Genomic DNA, 16,987 nt, shown 5'->3' with positions numbered 1-16,987 from the left:
CATGTAATGGTCAGCTTAGTATCTATCTATATTCTGTATAAAAGAATAACTAAAAAAAATATGATATCAATTTCGAAGTTGAAAAGCAATTCCATTGACTCTTAAAAGTCAAAATTTACCAGTTTTTCATGTGTTTAAATCTATGGTTTAAAGGTTGGCCAAGATGCAGAAACAAAAACAACAACAATGGAATTTACCAGTCTCAAATTTAGCAACAAAAATATTATTTTGGCGAAGAGTATCTTTTTCTTATTTTTATAAGCCACTTTACGAACATAAAACCCGTGTAGTATATGGGCACAAGCTAGCCCATTTTGTACAAAGTCATCTCTGAATTTGCTGCTACCAAGAAGGTACCAGACTTCTAACAATTCAGAGCGGACGAGCTGGTACATTTGAAGGTAAACATTCCCATCTTCACTATCACATTCATTAAATTTTAGATTTTATCAGGGAGTACATTTGTGTACTTTCATACAAAAAAAATATATAATCAACTAAAACAATATTGGTAATATAAATCCATGTAATACACGTTGGAGAAAGAATGAATGGACTAATATGTAAATTTAAAATCTAAACTGACTTCTCTAAAAAAACAATAAAACAACCCAAATAAATTAACAATAATCATAACAACCTGTATATTATAACTTAAGTACAAAAAATTAAATTAAATTCAACCGAAATAAATTATCAACAATCAAAAGCACACGTAATAAAAACCCGTGTAATATACGGACTATAAGCTAATTTAATAGATGAATGATAAGCTTACATAATGGTTTGCTACTTAGCTTAATATATAAAATGCATAAATTGTTAGCTTAAATATATGTAAACAATTAACTTACATATACGCAGAATATTTTTATATACAAAGTTAATCCTAACAAAAATAATCTTTTTAGTGGAAATCGATCCAAAGGAGATTCGAAAGGTGGCAAACAATTGTCGGTGTAAAGCGGACTCTTTACCGTTCATTTACTTGGATTCGCGGGTAGCTAGATCGTGATGAGAATGAATCTAGTGAAACTTTGGGAGCCCATCATAAGGAAATTTTATAGCAAGTTATCGTCTTTGAAATCAAACTCTCATTTAGTGAAATAATAACACTTATTAAAGCTATATTCGCAAGCCTTCCTCTTTATTTCCCACACAATTTAAGGCACCATTTCAAGTATTAGACACTTATATTAAAGCGCAAAGAGAAAATTTGTGAGGAGGAAATGATAATTCTTGTATGATAAGCTACGTGGATTGGAAGAAATTACTTTCAACAAAGGAAATTGGAGCATTCGAGACAGGTAATAATAATATGACCGCAAACAACACATACGAATGAAATGGTGGTGCCGCCTTAGATCTAAATTGAATTCTCTGTGGGTGCATATCATTATTTCATTGCGTTCGAGTCATAGAAGATGGAACAATATTCCTTTAAAACTTCAAATTGCATGCCCATGCATGGAGAGGTATATATATCTAAAGATAATGCATCTTAGTGTGCAATATGAAAGCCTCTTTTATCACCTTAGCGCCTAGCCGTCTATGTATCGTAATTCGCTCTTTCGCATCTTACTTTTCATAAGTCCTATAACGGATACCCTAAGATATGATATGAAATTGTATAAATTGAACGCAACAAAGTATAAACAATACACAATAAAAAGGAATGAACAAACCAATGTTGATATAATATGCTTTATCAATTAAGATATGAATTTGATACGCTGGGCCACTTTCCCACAAAACAAATATTAATGATATATATTTTTAATAAAGTTGACAAACCTCTTGCCCTTTCATACGCATATCTTGTCTTATTATAGATTTTACTTCCTCCAACCAGCTTGTAAGACAACTGAAGAGGTAGGTCCCAGCAGAGCTCAGTTGGACCCGCAAGACTCACCTTGAAGAGAGACGTCTGCGCAGAAACCAACTGGATCCGCAGGACCCACCATGCTCAGAGACGTGACGTCCTTACGCGCAGTACGCAAGCTGTTCCCGCAGGAAATGCCTCCCAATGGTGAAGTACTCTGCCTGTTCCCGCAGTTGCGGATACAAGCCATCAGGGAAGGCCACCCGCGCAGCAAGGCTACACGCACAAGGCACTTAGCTCTCAATAATTCAGTTGTCACCTGAAGGAATGAGCAAAGCCGGGAACAATCCCGCACAAAGGCGGGAGGGGGAATACTCCCGCCCAAATAAGCCAGTCCGTACGACGCGGGAAGATCTTTTGTACTGTACCTGACGAGGTATGGGCAAAAGATCTGACCAAAGGTACGACAGCTCATTGACAACAGTATGGCGAGCAGCATGCTCTTGTACTGTATGTCACTATTAGCCGCTGCCTACTCACCAACTCCTGTCATACCACGTGCATAGCCGGCAGTTGGTGGAAAAGGAATAGTACACAGCAGGCCTGGTCACTGTCAGCCGCTGCCTACCCACCAACTACCAGCATGGCACGTGCGTAGGCCGCAGTTGGTAGAACAGGAATACTATTCAGCCGGCAATACCTTCTTGGAAACCTACCTTCGGCTATAAATACCCCAAACGGTATGATCATCATATACTATCTCGTATTACATATTATACCTGATATCTGCTCTAGCAATCTCTTAATATACATTTATATTTAAGAGCAATCTAGTCTGATTCTCACGCCGGAGGGTGGTCACAAGGAGGAACCCCCCCCCCCTTCTCAGTGACGAGCTCACGGTGTCTGTTTTGCAGGTTATCAGAAGAACCATCTTTGCCGGGTCTAACCCCTCGGGGGAAACATCTATCTAACCCCCAGGTTACCCGTAATCTACCCGGGGTCAATTAGTGTTTCTTCATTGGCGCCATCCGTGCATAAAAGCTAGAACTTCATTTCTTTTCAGTTTTTTCAAACTTCTGGAAAGATGGTTAAAGAAACTCCGGTAACCACAACCCCACCTACTGGGAGGAATACCGGCGACTACACAGTTTTTACGAACACTACCCCGGTTACCCAAGCCGGGGCAAGTGCAGTAAATTTTACGAACACTACCCTAGTTACCCAAGCTGGGGCAAGTGCAGTAAACAACCATCCCCTGGGATTCAATAATACCCAGGCGGAAAGACAACAGACGAGACTCCCCCGCCAAACACTTGAACAAGTTAAAGCATGGGCGGAGGCACGTCAGAAGGAATTCCAAGCTGAGTTGGACGAACGCTTGCGTTCCGTCCAACAGGCTGACGAATTCGGAGAGTACTGGGACAATGATTCGGAGGAATCCGATAGTGACGCAAACCCTCGTCATAGGGCGAAAGGGAAGCGTAAGGAAACAGACTCCCAACCGAGAAGGCATTTTGAAGAAACCTTCAAACCAAAAAACATAGGTGGGAATCCACGTGACTTCTCGAAAACATTTACACCAACTGCTGCAAAGGCGGGAACGTCCAAATTTGCAAAGGATATTGCGGAAGCAATCGTCCCGAAAAGTGCCAAACAGATGTCCAACATCGGCACTTACGATGGTATATCTGATCCAGACGATCATTTGAACAGGTTCATAGCGGGGGCAACCGTCAGTAGTTGGACGGAACCTACGTGGTGTTACATGTTCCAAATGACGCTTGTTGGGGTAGCTAGAGCGTGGTTCGATCGTCTACCGGTCCACCACATCTACGATTGGGAAGACTTCCAGCAGAAGTTTAGCCAACACTTCAGCCAACAAAGAAAGTATACCGAAGAGCAATGGACAATCCTCAAATGCATTCGAGAGGAAGATGAATCTTTGCCATACTTCATCACTCGCTTCAACTCAAAGAAGCTAAGTTTGGGTAATATTAGCGAAGATCTTGTTCGCGCTGCTTTCATCCAGGGCGCGAACGACCCAGAGCTCATCCGCACCTTAACGGGTAAAGATGGCATGCCATCCACATGGGATGCCATCATGACAGCAGCTAAACGCTTTGCGGAAACGGAGAAGCAACTGGGTAGAGATCTCCCCCAGAGCACAAACCTCTACACCCAGAAAACAAGAGAAGACAACGTCCTTACCGCCCGATTAAACAAAAAGCGGAAGCTAGGCATTTGGCAGTCAAGGGTGAACTTTGACACCTCATCCGGCTTGCAACATCGGTTAGGCGGAAGAGATAACGTACAGTCAAACCAGAACTCCAGATGGACGCCGCTCACCAAAAGCGTCACCGAGATATTCGCCACTGAGGAGCTCCCATGGCCAAAGGCTCCAATAATCCGACATCGTCACAATGCTGATCGGAGCAAATACTGTGACTTTCACAGGACAAAAGGCCACAACACTGAAGAATGCACAGACGTAAAGGACATGGTTGAAGCATTTGTCAGAGATGGGACGCTCGCACACCTCGTGGCGCAATAAACGCTGAGCAGGCTGATGAGTGTAGAACCCCAGTTGGGGAAAACACGAATAAAATTACAGCTTCAATGGAGACTACATACTGCGTAAACAACGAGATCCCGAACCAGGTGCATATCGGCTCGATGGCACTCCCATCCCAACAACATGGAAGGGAGCTCAATTACACAGTTTGCATGTAGATCAATTCCAAATTTGTAAAGAAAAGGCCCAGAGCCACTTCTAATGGAAATGATTCTCCTTAAAACATCGACGCTGATTATTTTACATTTATACTTTTATGAAATTTCAACACTGATGCCGGTTTTCACCGCATACATAAGTGTGAAAGTCGTTGCGTGGGGAAGGCGGCAAAACCCGCATAAACCCAAAAAACGGAAAACCTTCACGCAGGTCAGTTAAAGGTAAAGTTCAGTCATCCCACTAAATGAAAGTGCCGGTCTATCCGCATGAATCATGATAGAGGAAACTGAACACTAACCTATTAACAACCGCGCGTCGAACGGTTAATTCATTCAACACTGAAGCCGGTTTTCACCGCATACATAAGTGTGAAAGTCGTTGCGTGGGGAAGGCGGTAAAACCCGCATAAACCCAAAAAACGGCAAACCTTCACGCAGGTCAGTCATAGGTAAACTTTGGTCATCCAACTAAATGAAAGTGCCGGTCCTAACCGCACAAATCATAAGAAACCGAACCTATTGACAACCGCGCGTCGAACGGTTAACTTATTCAAAATACTTATAAAAAATTTCTGACAGGATGAGGAAAACCTCCACGCAGGTCAGATGTAGGTAAAGTTTAGCCATCCTACTAAGTGCAAGTGACGGTCCTACCCGCACAATCACGAAAGAGGAAGCAAAACTTCAACCTATTATCTACCACGTTCAAAGGTTAACTTATCCTAAACACTTAGAAATTTCTAAAAAGATGAGGAAAACCTCCACGCAGGTCAGATGTAGGTAAAGTTTAGCCATCCTACTAAGTGCAAGTGACGGTCCTACCCGCACAATCACGAAAGAGGAAGCAAAACTTCAACCTATTATCTACCACGTTCAAAAATTAACTTATCCTAAACACTTAGAAATTTCTAAAAAGATGAGGAAAACCTCCACGCAGGTCAGATGTAGGTAAAGTTTAGCCATCCTACTAAGTGCAAGTGACGGTCCTACCCGCACAATCACGAAAGAGGAAGCAAAACTTCAACCTATTATCTACCACGTTCAAAGGTTAACTTATTCTAAACACTTGGAAAATTGCTAATTTAAACTAAAGTATGCAAGCCATATAACGTTTATGAAGCAAGGAATCCAGTGAAAATAGCGGTCTTACCCGCACAAAGATTTATATTTCATAATATTCCTTACAAGAATGGCCGGGTAACTACCCGCCTACAAGAATATAAATCTATACAAGCTAAATCTATCCTAGCAGTGGGAAGGGATCTTCAGGATCAAGCTTCAGGGCCACTTCCACTTGGACCAGCACCATCAGTAGAGCGTGGCGGTTCAAGGAAAGCTTTAAGGATAGCTAACCCATCATCAGCAGCAGCAACTTCGTTCACCTTCTCCACCACCGGATGCGGGAAGGCGGCATACTGATTCACTGCTTGGTCGTAAACAGCTTCAGTATCCACATCAAATAAAGGGAAGTTGGAAGGCGGGATGCCTTTCTCAACGAACCCTAAACCAAGCAGGAAGCCGGCCTTTTCCCCATCCTCATGAGAAGCGTTGAGGGCTGCACTCATAGCATCGTCATAAGACGTATCCGCGAATACCCGATGCACAACCTACAAGAGAATACAAGTATCAAAACCTTTTTACAAAGAAAAGCGTGAAGACATGAAGCTAAACATACCTGAGACAACGCTTCTCGAAGAAGCCATTCCTTGGCAACCAGAGCCTCCTGGAGGGCAGCTTGAGCTTCGTTACGGGCGCGTTCGGCTTCACTTTTGTTGAGGTTGGCAAGCAACACTTCTTTAGCCGCAGCCTCTTCGACGCCCTTTAGCTTCCGCTCAGTGTGGTCAAGCACCCCCCTCTGGTCCAAGATCTCTTGGAGCTTTTTGGCGTCTTCCATCGCCAAGGCATCATGAGCCTGCTGGAGAGCCTCTAATTTGGCTTTAAGCTCCTCATTCTCCACGCGTAGAGGCTCAGTAACAGCTTCAGCCTTGGTGGCCCTTTCAGTTGCGTTCCTAGCAGTTTCCTTAGCCAGCCGAAGCTGTTCATTAACAGCTTGGGCAGCCTTGGAACGGGCCTCGAGACGGGCCTGAACCTCAACTTCAAGGGCCTTGAACGCCTTCTCCTTCTCCGCAGCCGCGGCGGAGAGCATCCTATTCTCCTCCCGGACAGCCCGCGCCTGAGCTACTTCTTGAATGCGAGCTGCTTTTAACTTGTCCTTTTCATGACAAAGCAGCTCGACGCGCGGCTGCATCCGGGCCAGGAGAACCCAAAGCTCATTGGTTAGCCTACCCTCCTGGTAGCTAGCCATGGCTTCCCCCAACGCACCACTGGGAGCTGCGTGACGAGCCCACTCCACGCACTCCACAGGTGTGCGAAGGGTTGTTCCTCGGCGGATGTTCCATCGTGGAACATACACTTCATTGGAATCCGACACTGCAAAAAACAAAAAGCAGTTAGGAAAAGATGATATATATAAAAAAAAAACAAATATAGGCCAAAAGAACCCTACGCACCTGTAGGGTCAATAACAGGCCGATAGCCGCCAAACCCATCACCTGAACCCAAGGGAAATCCGTCCAAGAGGTCAGGTACATGGGAAGGAGGCAGAGGTTGGCGACAAGCCCCATGCATACCTGAAGGATCGGCCGTCGTTGCCGATGACGGAGGAGGCATGGTAAAAGCCGCCGCGCTCGTCGCTGCGGAATCCGCAGCAAATGTAACCGCCGGCTCAGTGAAAGATGCGGTAAAAATGGCACTGACAGCCGGCGGTGATGTCATCACAGCTGGAACTGTTGGCTCAATGGAGTGAGCAACTGAACCAGCGGAAGCAGGCGCAGCCGCCTGGGTCGTCGCCTCAGGTAGGCTGACCAAGCCTACCATCATGGGCGGGGGGGTACTCCTCCGCGCTCCACCGTGGAATGCGTCAACATCCACGCCTGCACAAAGAAGAAGTGTTAATGATGGAAAGCTATGCAGTTAAAAATATAGTTTGTACTTACGGGTTTTCTTGAGCCTAAAAGTGCGGACAGGCGAGGATGAACCCGATGGAGCCGGCCTCTTCACGCCGGTCACCGTTGTCATCCTGGGCTCTCCGGAGGTGACAATCGTCGCAGCCTCCGGAGCAGTGGTCTTATCACCACCGGGGTTCCCCGCCACCTCCTCGCTCTCGGCCTCTGAGTCAGACCGAGGCACTGGATCGGCAGTGGAGGCCACCTTCTCCTTCCCCTTCCCGCCGGCAGCCTTCTTCTTCTGCACCAACGGAGGACCATCTGCGGATTCCTCATCAGAACATAAGATTAGAGGAATTCCAGCAGAGGTTTCAGCATTGAGGGGTCGAGGGTTGAATAACGCCTTACCTGGCCGCCTGGCGCTCAGGATCTCGTGGCCTAGCGGGTAGACCTCCACGAACCGATCCGCCGTTTGTTCTAGGATGGGCAACTCGTTCTCATCTAGAGCACGAGTACCCATCCGAGCGGGACTGTCAGCCTCCCGCGGATACAGGAGCGACTGCAAGTCGTTCCCCTCTGAAATAAAACAAAAGCAGTTAGAAGACAAACCTATATAAACAAAGTAAACAGAGCATACCGTAAGGAACAGAGTTCAAACCGTATTCGAGGACGATCGGGATCTGTTGCGCATCCGCATCCTTCCACACCCGGCTCATCCCGAGCATCACCATCCCGGACTCCGCAAACCGGTAAACCGGAGATTGGACTCGGGAAATCTTTGAAAACCATTCCGCCTCCTGGTAGTTGGAAGCGTGAAGGCTGGGGAGAGCTTGCCCATTCTTAAATTTCATGGCAAGGGGGATGGCGCGAGCGGAGATGTAGAAAAACTCCCGCTTCCACGAACGAAGACTGCGCTCGGTTGCGCAACTCTTCAAACCCTTGATCCGGGTTATCAGCGTATACCACCCCTGGATGCACCTCCAAGAGTAGAAGGTCATCAGGCGATCGACAAAGGGCTCAATGCCCAGAATCCGGCACACCCACTCGAAGTGGCGAATCTTCGCGATCGCCATCGGGTGCACCTCGGTCAGGTGTACACCGTGCCTCTCTAGGACACGGTACACAAACTTTGTCAACGGGAACCTAAGATTCCCATAGACAAAGAATGCAGCATATACCCCGATCTTGCCTCTGGGGGCATCATACACCGTCTGATGGGGTTCAGGAAACTCAGGCTCGAGAGACTCGAGCATTAACTTCCTGACGATGTACTGATATAGATCGACAGGCAGAGCACACTGGCACTCGCCAGCAGTACTCTTGTCATCGGCGTACACCCCAGCCTCCTGGGCTGTAGCCTCAAGATCATGAGAAGACATCTTGCAGATGAAAGAAGAAAACGATTTCAAGAGAATGCTCGACTGAAAAGGAGAGTATTCGCCGGAAATCGTTTTGAAGATGAAGAGAAGTGAAAGTGTGGATTACAAAGAACCCTCTCCCCCTTTATATACTAATCGCAATTAATGCGATGAATTTAATGCGGAAGAGAGAGAAATCGAAGGTGCAATGAAACTATGACACGTGGCAAAAAGCAAGCTGGCAACAGCTGTTGAAAGGACGCGTGCCATTAATTTCGCGGCCACGCGCCCGAAAAATCGCGCCCACGCGCCTGAAAAAGCGTCTGGAATGACCAGGTACTGTCACGTCACCATAACTTCCTGCACGTCCTGACACAGTCAGAAGAAACCGTCGTACGACGTTTCAGCAGTTTGGACTGTTCTTATCCTTTCACCAACTCTCCGAATTTCAAAAAATTCAAAAAGATTCAAAAGTAAGCGGGAAAATACCCCTTACCTTGGCAACCAAGTAACTGTAAGACAGGTGCGGGTACAGTATTAAGGCAAAACCCTTCACATACTTAGCACCTGCAGGGAATTGAAGCCAAGAATACCTCGGCAACCAAGTAACTATAAGACGGGTGCGGGTACAGTGTTAAGGCAAAACCCTTCACATACTTGCACCCGCAGGGAATTGACGCCAGGAATACCTTGGAAGTAAAGTAACCGTAAGACGAGTGCGGGTACAGTGTTAAGGCAAAACCCTTCACATACCTAGCGCTCCGCAGGGAATTGAAACCAAGAAGGATCTTCTGGGCAATGCTTGCGGAAACGGGAATAACATCCCCGCATAGCGGGAACGTCGAGAACTACATTGTTTGAAGCTCCAGGATGGAATTGGTGGTTTTAACATAATTGATCACTATGTTCAAAACTACCAAAACCTCATGGAGAATCCACAAAAGTGGGACTCAACGCTCCTGACTTGCGAGGAGGTTACAGACCTACCCGCATCATACCCAAAGATCAAGCAGGAAAGTCGGGAATTTCTGCAAGTGACAAGGACTTCCGCGGGAAGAATCCCCATGGAAAACCTTAAAACTAAACCCTTTTCAAAACCCTTTGCTTAAGTCCAAAAGTTCACCTCACTTTATTAAACATTCATGAGAAGAACATTGGACTGGGGGGACTTGAAGAGGTAGGTCCCAGCAGAGCCCAGTTGGACCCGCAAGACTCACCTTGAAGAGAGACGTCTGCGCAGAAACCAACTGGATCCGCAGGACCCACCATGCTCAGAGACGTGACGTCCTTACGCGCAGTACGCAAGCTGTTCCCGCAGGAAATGCCTCCCAATGGTGAAGTACTCTGCCTGTTCCCGCAGTTGCGGATACAAGCCATCAGGGAAGGCCACCCGCGCAGCAAGGCTCCACGCACAAGGCACTTAGCTCTCAATAATTCAGTTGTCACCTGAAGGAATGAGCAAAGCCGGGAACAATCCCGCACAAAGGCGGGAGGGGGAATACTCCCGCCCAAATAAGCCAGTCCGTACGATGCGGGAAGATCTTTTGTACTGTACCTGACGAGGTATGGGCAAAAGATCTGACCAAACGTACGACAGCTCATTGACAACAGTATGGCGAGCAGCATGCTCTTGTACTGTATGTCACTATTAGCTGCTGCCTACTCACCAACTCCTGTCATACCACGTGCATAGCCGGCAGTTGGTGGAAAAGGAATAGTACACAGCAGGCCTGGTCACTGTCAGCCGCTGCCTACCCACCAACTACCAGCATGGCACGTGCGTAGGCCGCAGTTGGTAGAACAGGAATACTATTCAGCCGGCAATACCTTCTTGGAAACCTACCTTCGGCTATAAATACCCCAAATGGTATGATCATCATATACTATCTCGTATTACATATTATACCTGATATCTGCTCTAGCAATCTCTTAATATACATTTATATTTAAGAGCAATCTAGTCTGATTCTCATGCCGGAGGGTGGTCACAAGGAGGAACCCCCCCTTCTCAGTGACGAGCTCACGGTGTCTGTTTTGCAGGTTATCAGAAGAACCATCTTTGCCGGGTCTAACCCCTCGGGGGAAACATCTATCTAACCCCCAGGTTACCCGTAATCTACCCGGGGTCAATTAGTGTTTCTTCAACAACAAAATAATGGGATTATTTCGTTAAACTCATTTCAACTTGAACTTTAAACCATTCAAACTATATAATATATTAGGTACGCGAAATACGTTCAAAGGTTAAAAAGCATAAAACGTTCAAGCCATATTCTCATCTTAAAGCTTTTAAAGCTTAAACATTTAAACGTTCAGGCTTAAAATCCTGATACCTTCAAGGTTAAAACTCATCACTCAAAACTCAAAATTATCGATTGAAGCTTCAAATTGATGATTAATTGAATCGATTTCAAAAATTAACCGATCAATTGGCTTCAATTTCAATTTCAATTTCAATTCGTATCAAAAACTTAACAAAAACCTGTGAAACAAGAGGAGCGGCGCTTGTGTTTTTCCGGCGAGTTGCAAGACCCTCGTTGTCGACTCCGGTGATAGTGAATGAGGTGTGCTGATGCCGGCAAGTGGTGGAGGAGACGGATTGAGGGGGAGGGACAGGCAGATGAGTGTAATTGTGATTTACGGTTTCTGAAAATCAACGTTCTGCGGTGTCGCATACGCAATGTATGATAAAGGATTAGGGAAAAGTTAAAATACAAATTAAGACAAAAATGAGAAGAGTGAGAAGGATTTGTGGCCACATAAAAAACCCCTCAAAAAAATTCCAAAAAATTAATAAAAAAATCATAACTCAAAATATAAATAAAAAAAACAAAAATGTTTTCCTCATCATTCTTGTTCCAAAAAAAACCCGAAAAGACACAATGCAGAGACAAAAGACACAATGACGAAAATGAACAAAAGACACAATTATAACTAAAAAAAGACACAATAAATCGCACATTATAAAACAATGCCGAACAAAATATAACACAATTTTGACTAATATAACACAGTATCAAGAAAAAAAGACACAAAACCAAGGTAAAAAGACACAATTAATGACGAAAATGAACACAAAACACAATGATAAACAAAAAGACACAATGATCTTTTTCCTCAACATTATGTTTTTTTAAACGAGAAATACGATAGAAACGTTTTTGTGTTTTTACTTTTTTTGTTTTTTTATTAAATTTTGAGTTGTGAATTTTTATTTATTTTTAATTTTTTTTGAAGGGTTCTTTGTGTGGCTATAAATTTTTCTCATCCTTCTCATTTTTTTGTCTCCCTTTATAGAATAACTTTTGACCCAAAGGATTATTGTATTTGATCATTTATCATATAATTTATTATTCTTTTTATAAATTGATATAGTTAAATTACTTAAATTAAACATGGCTATATATAGATATATAGCTATTATTACCAAGTTTAAGTGAAATAACTCATCTACCTATATTATTAAAGCAACACAATGTTTCTACATATCATTCAATTAGACCCTCCAAACTACCAAGTGTACATGTTTCTATTTTTAAAAAATTTCTTCTTCATGAATTATAAAATGAAAAATATGTTGTTGGTAGAAATCAAACTCACTACCTTACTTTTAAAATACTTGTGGCTTACCAACTCAACTAGGATGCATTGATGTTAGCATTTTCTTTTTCTTAATTGTTATAGATTCACAACATTCTATTTTAATTTATTTTATTTTTAACCAACCGTGTATTTCACGGGCTATATCTAGTAATGTATGAAATAAGTTGAAGCGAATAAAAATTATTTCATAAGTTTCTTCTAAAGAATAAAATAGACTATTCTTTACAAATATTAATTTGTTATACCAAAAATATTCCAATATTATGATGAAAAGCGGCTATATTTCAACCCTTAATTTTATTCCCTATAAAATACAAATGAAAAACAAAATGGTAATCATTATCGAACATGGGTGCCACCTTCATTTGCGCCTTAAATTCTCCAAACGCAACTACCATATACTTTATTTCATCTTAAATTTTAATAACATTCAACATAAATCCAACACTATATACCAACTCAAACGAAACCTCAAACTCACTCCCACAATGTCTCAAAAACCACCTCTAATTATTTTATTTATCCTCCTTATTTTCCTCACTTCAAACTCTATCAATGCACTCACACCACCAAAACAAAAAACTAAGCCACAAACCAATGTCATCAACCAATTCTTAACTCTTCAAAATAAGGCTCGAGCCGCCCTGCGAATGCAACCACTCGTGTGGGATGCGGGGCTTGCACGATATGCCGACATGTACGCTAGACAAAGGCGTCAAGATTGCTTGTTAAAGCATTCAAACGGACCGTATGGGGAGAACATATTTTGGGGTAGTGGTGATGGGTGGACACCGGCTCAAGCAGCATTGGCGTGGGTAACAGAGCAACGATGGTATAGCTATGGCTCGAATTCGTGCAATGGAGGAAGGGAGTGTGGACATTATACACAAATTGTGTGGAAAAAAACCAAGAGGGTTGGGTGTGCTAGGGTTACATGTTTTGGTGGTAGAGGTGTTTTTATGACATGTAATTATTATCCTGCTGGTAATTATATAGGTGAGAAACCTTACTAAGTTATTATCATTGTATTTTTGGTAGACCGCATGCCAATAAATCAAAATGTGTCTTATCATGTATCCAAAACATTTGAAGACAGTTTAGAGACAGATTAATGATATGTGGAATAAATTATGTGAGTTAATATCTTTAATAGATACAAATGATTATTCGGGTTCTTTGTATTTTCTAAATCTAATACCCATGCATGTATGTGAATGTGGATATGCATAAAATAGAGTTATAAATTTGGTGAATTACATAGTGTAAACTCACATAGAATATGGAATGAACTTCGGTTTTTGACAAATGTGGTTTCTTAAAATTACCAATTTTAATTAGTCCAATAGTTTACTTTGGGCTTTTATTGTGCAACTAGATTTATCCCCCCGTATTACGGAGGTTGTTTTACATTATTGGTTTTTAATATTTATATACGTATATTTGGATTTTAATTTTATTTATCGTAAGAAAGTTAATAATTAATATACTTGAGGTTTGAGATAAAATGGTTTCACAAATAAATGATATGTTATAATCTGGTTTAAAAGCTATCTGGGTTTGGTGATACCAATTACCCGTTTATTTTCTTTATTATAAAATTGTTTCTTAATTATAAATAATATCTTTTTTTAAATAAAAAAGGATATTAATTTTTAGTATATCCCTATTTTATAGGATTTTCATATCAAATATTTTTTGAAATTAATTTTTAATATAATGAGATGTTATAATCCGTTTAAGAGCTATCTGGGTTTTGTGAGACCTTTAGCCGTGAATTCGGGTCAAATGCGTGAGAAGCCTTCATTTACAAATAAAACAATCTGATGGCTTGAGAGAATGGTTGTTTTATATTTTTTGTTTTTTAATATTTATTTTTTGGATTTTAATTTTCTTTATTGTAAGAAAGTTAATAATATATTTAGGGTTTGATGATGAAAGGGTTTCATAAATAAATGATATGTTATAACCCGTTTAAAAGCTATATGGATTTGGTGACCTATGACCCGCTTATGTTTTTTACTATAAAATTGTTTATTAATAATATCTTTTTTCTTTTTGAATTAGATATTAAATTTTAGTATATCCTTGTTTTATAGGATTTTCATATCAAATAATTAGTAAGATTAATTTTTAATTTAATGAGAAGTTATAACCCGTTTAAGAGCTATCTGCTTTTGGTAAAACTCATACCCCATAAATTTGGGTTAAATCAATAAGAGGTCTCCATTTAAAAATTAAGCAATCTGGTGGCTTCCATAAGCGGGGGGGGGGGGGGGGGGAGCACATCGCGACACGTAGAATTTTAGGGGTTTTGTTTATATATATTATAGATAATTTCATTTAGCTAAAATTGATAGCTGTTTAAAAAAAATACTGTCAATTTAAGTCCAAGCAACTACTGTCATCTAGCCGACGGTTAAATATGTGAGTTTCAATGAAAAGATAGTAGCATCTTCACCTAATGGTAAAAGCAACACATATTAAAGTTCATAATCAACAAAAACAAATGTTAAAGAATGACCTAAAATCTCATCTATACTATGTTGCCAACCATTGCTTACCATCCATAGATTAACGTTCATAGTGCGAAGGAACTAAATTTGAATCGTTAATAATGAACTCTGCCGTTTTAATTAAAAGTAGGTTGAGCGATGGAATGTTGAAGCATCGGCTATTAGGTTAAATGATTTGAAATTGAAATATGGAGACAAATTGGGGAAATATATTAAGACGTCTGTCGTTTTGACAAATAGTAGACATCAAGAATTTAAGAGCAAATATTTATTATAATTTATCAATACCAAAGGCCAGATATTAGATTATTAGGTAAAAAAAAGTGATAAGCTTTTAAAAAGGTCTCGTTTTAAAAAATTGAGATGTCTCCTCAATGTATGATAAAAGGTCAATTTTTGACGTCTAGTTTTTCCACGATTTTATATTTTTGTTAATTGAACCATTTTTAAGTTAATAGTTACTTGGTTAGTATTTAACTTTTATTATTATTTTTCTTTCTTTGCACGAAATGGTTTTTTAAAAGAAAAAAAACAAGGTTCTAGCAGAAGGTAGAAAATACAAACAATTAAAAACCAAAAAGATAAGAAAAATCGGCTAACGAAAGAGTTAAATACAAACAATTAAAAACCAAAATGATAAGAAAAATCGGCTAACAAAAGAGTTAACATAATTGTAAAGAACACAAATTTATAAATATACAATATTGGGAGATATTGTGCATCAACAATTGTACATCCTGCAATGAAATATGTACACCACCCCACGTGTAATCCATCGTTTTTCTTTATTGCCAGGTGTCACTGAATCAGGCAACATGTTCTCATCTGCTGTTTTGACATTTATGCCCTGGCTTCTCTCTCTTCTTCACCATTTATGATCTCTATCTTCACTGACTCTCTCTCATTTGCTCTGACGACCCACCGTTTGCAATTTTGGGAGTTGTATGGTGTTGTCTTGCTGTTTCCAGCAACGTTGTACATCTCTTCTTTCATGTGGTGTTGACGGCTGTTTCCGGCCCTAGGCGACGGCGCACAACGGTGACAAACAATTCATCTTTTATAGGTTAATTTTTCTGTCTTCATTAGTTACAAATAATTGTTTAGAAAGATGGATTGGCGGCTTTAGATGGACCAATTCTTATAATCAGAGCATAGATTATAATTAGAACAATTGGTTGTGTATGACTTTTCAATAAATATACTAATTGATTAATTATTTACTTGCAAGAAAAATCACTAATTATGTCCCTTTGGGTTTTGTAGAATATTTGGCAAGGTGAAGCCTTCTACTCTTGCTTATCACTGAATCAGTTGATGTTTTGTGAGTGACTTTGTAGTTTGTTTATTAAGGAAAGTCACTCACCTTTAATAGAATATACTCATTGGTTTGTTTGTTTTGATGGTTAACGGTGTATCAACTATATTGGATTGTTTGGGCTTTTCTAAGTATACTTTTAAGTTTTAAGGGTTACATACTTCATTAAATGGTTCGGGGTTGAATTCATTGATGTCATTAGAGATGCATGCTCAAAGCAAATAAGTGATAAGTTTGTGTTTTCGGTTTCACGATCCGCCGCAACGCGACGGGTCTAACTACTAGTTGCTCAATTAATTCCAAATTCTTCACCTTTGATCCTGATCTACACATAAAGGATTAAGCCTTTATAACTTCAATGGATTTTAAAAGAGAAACATATTTGGCATCAAAACTCTTATCACCCTACACCTGCCAAATAACCTACAGGGCCGGCCCAACTATTTTGGTGGCCTAAAACAAACAAAAAATATGGGGCTTTTTTTTACAAAAAAAAGTTGAGTTCGTAGTTTTCAAATTTTTATTCATTCTGCTTCACATTTAATTAAACGAATAAGTTAAAAAATATATATCAAAATAGTTTCATTTCTCTTTAGACAATATATTTTGTAATAGTAGATGACAATGTTAAACTTGTTTTTAAAAGAAACCAACCAAAGCGAATGTGTTGAAATACGACATGAAAGCAAGTTGCTTGG

At 40.9% G+C, this 16,987-nt stretch overlaps 1 pseudogene; it reads left to right on the top strand.

The window, feature by feature from the left end:
- The first annotated feature begins 12,834 nt into the window (after positions 1-12,834).
- Positions 12,835-13,495, top strand: LOC143575222 (pathogenesis-related protein PR-1 pseudogene; annotated as a pseudogene).
- Positions 13,496-16,987: the final 3,492 nt, after the last annotated feature.

Source organism: Bidens hawaiensis, unplaced genomic scaffold (genome assembly GCF_021521415.1).
Source record: "Bidens hawaiensis isolate Kalapana, Puna unplaced genomic scaffold, B.hawaiensis_p1.1 tig00027311_1, whole genome shotgun sequence".
NCBI lineage: Eukaryota > Viridiplantae > Streptophyta > Magnoliopsida > Asterales > Asteraceae > Bidens > Bidens hawaiensis.
Note: the sequence above shows the minus strand (reverse complement) of the source record. Positions and strands in the feature narration are given on the sequence as shown.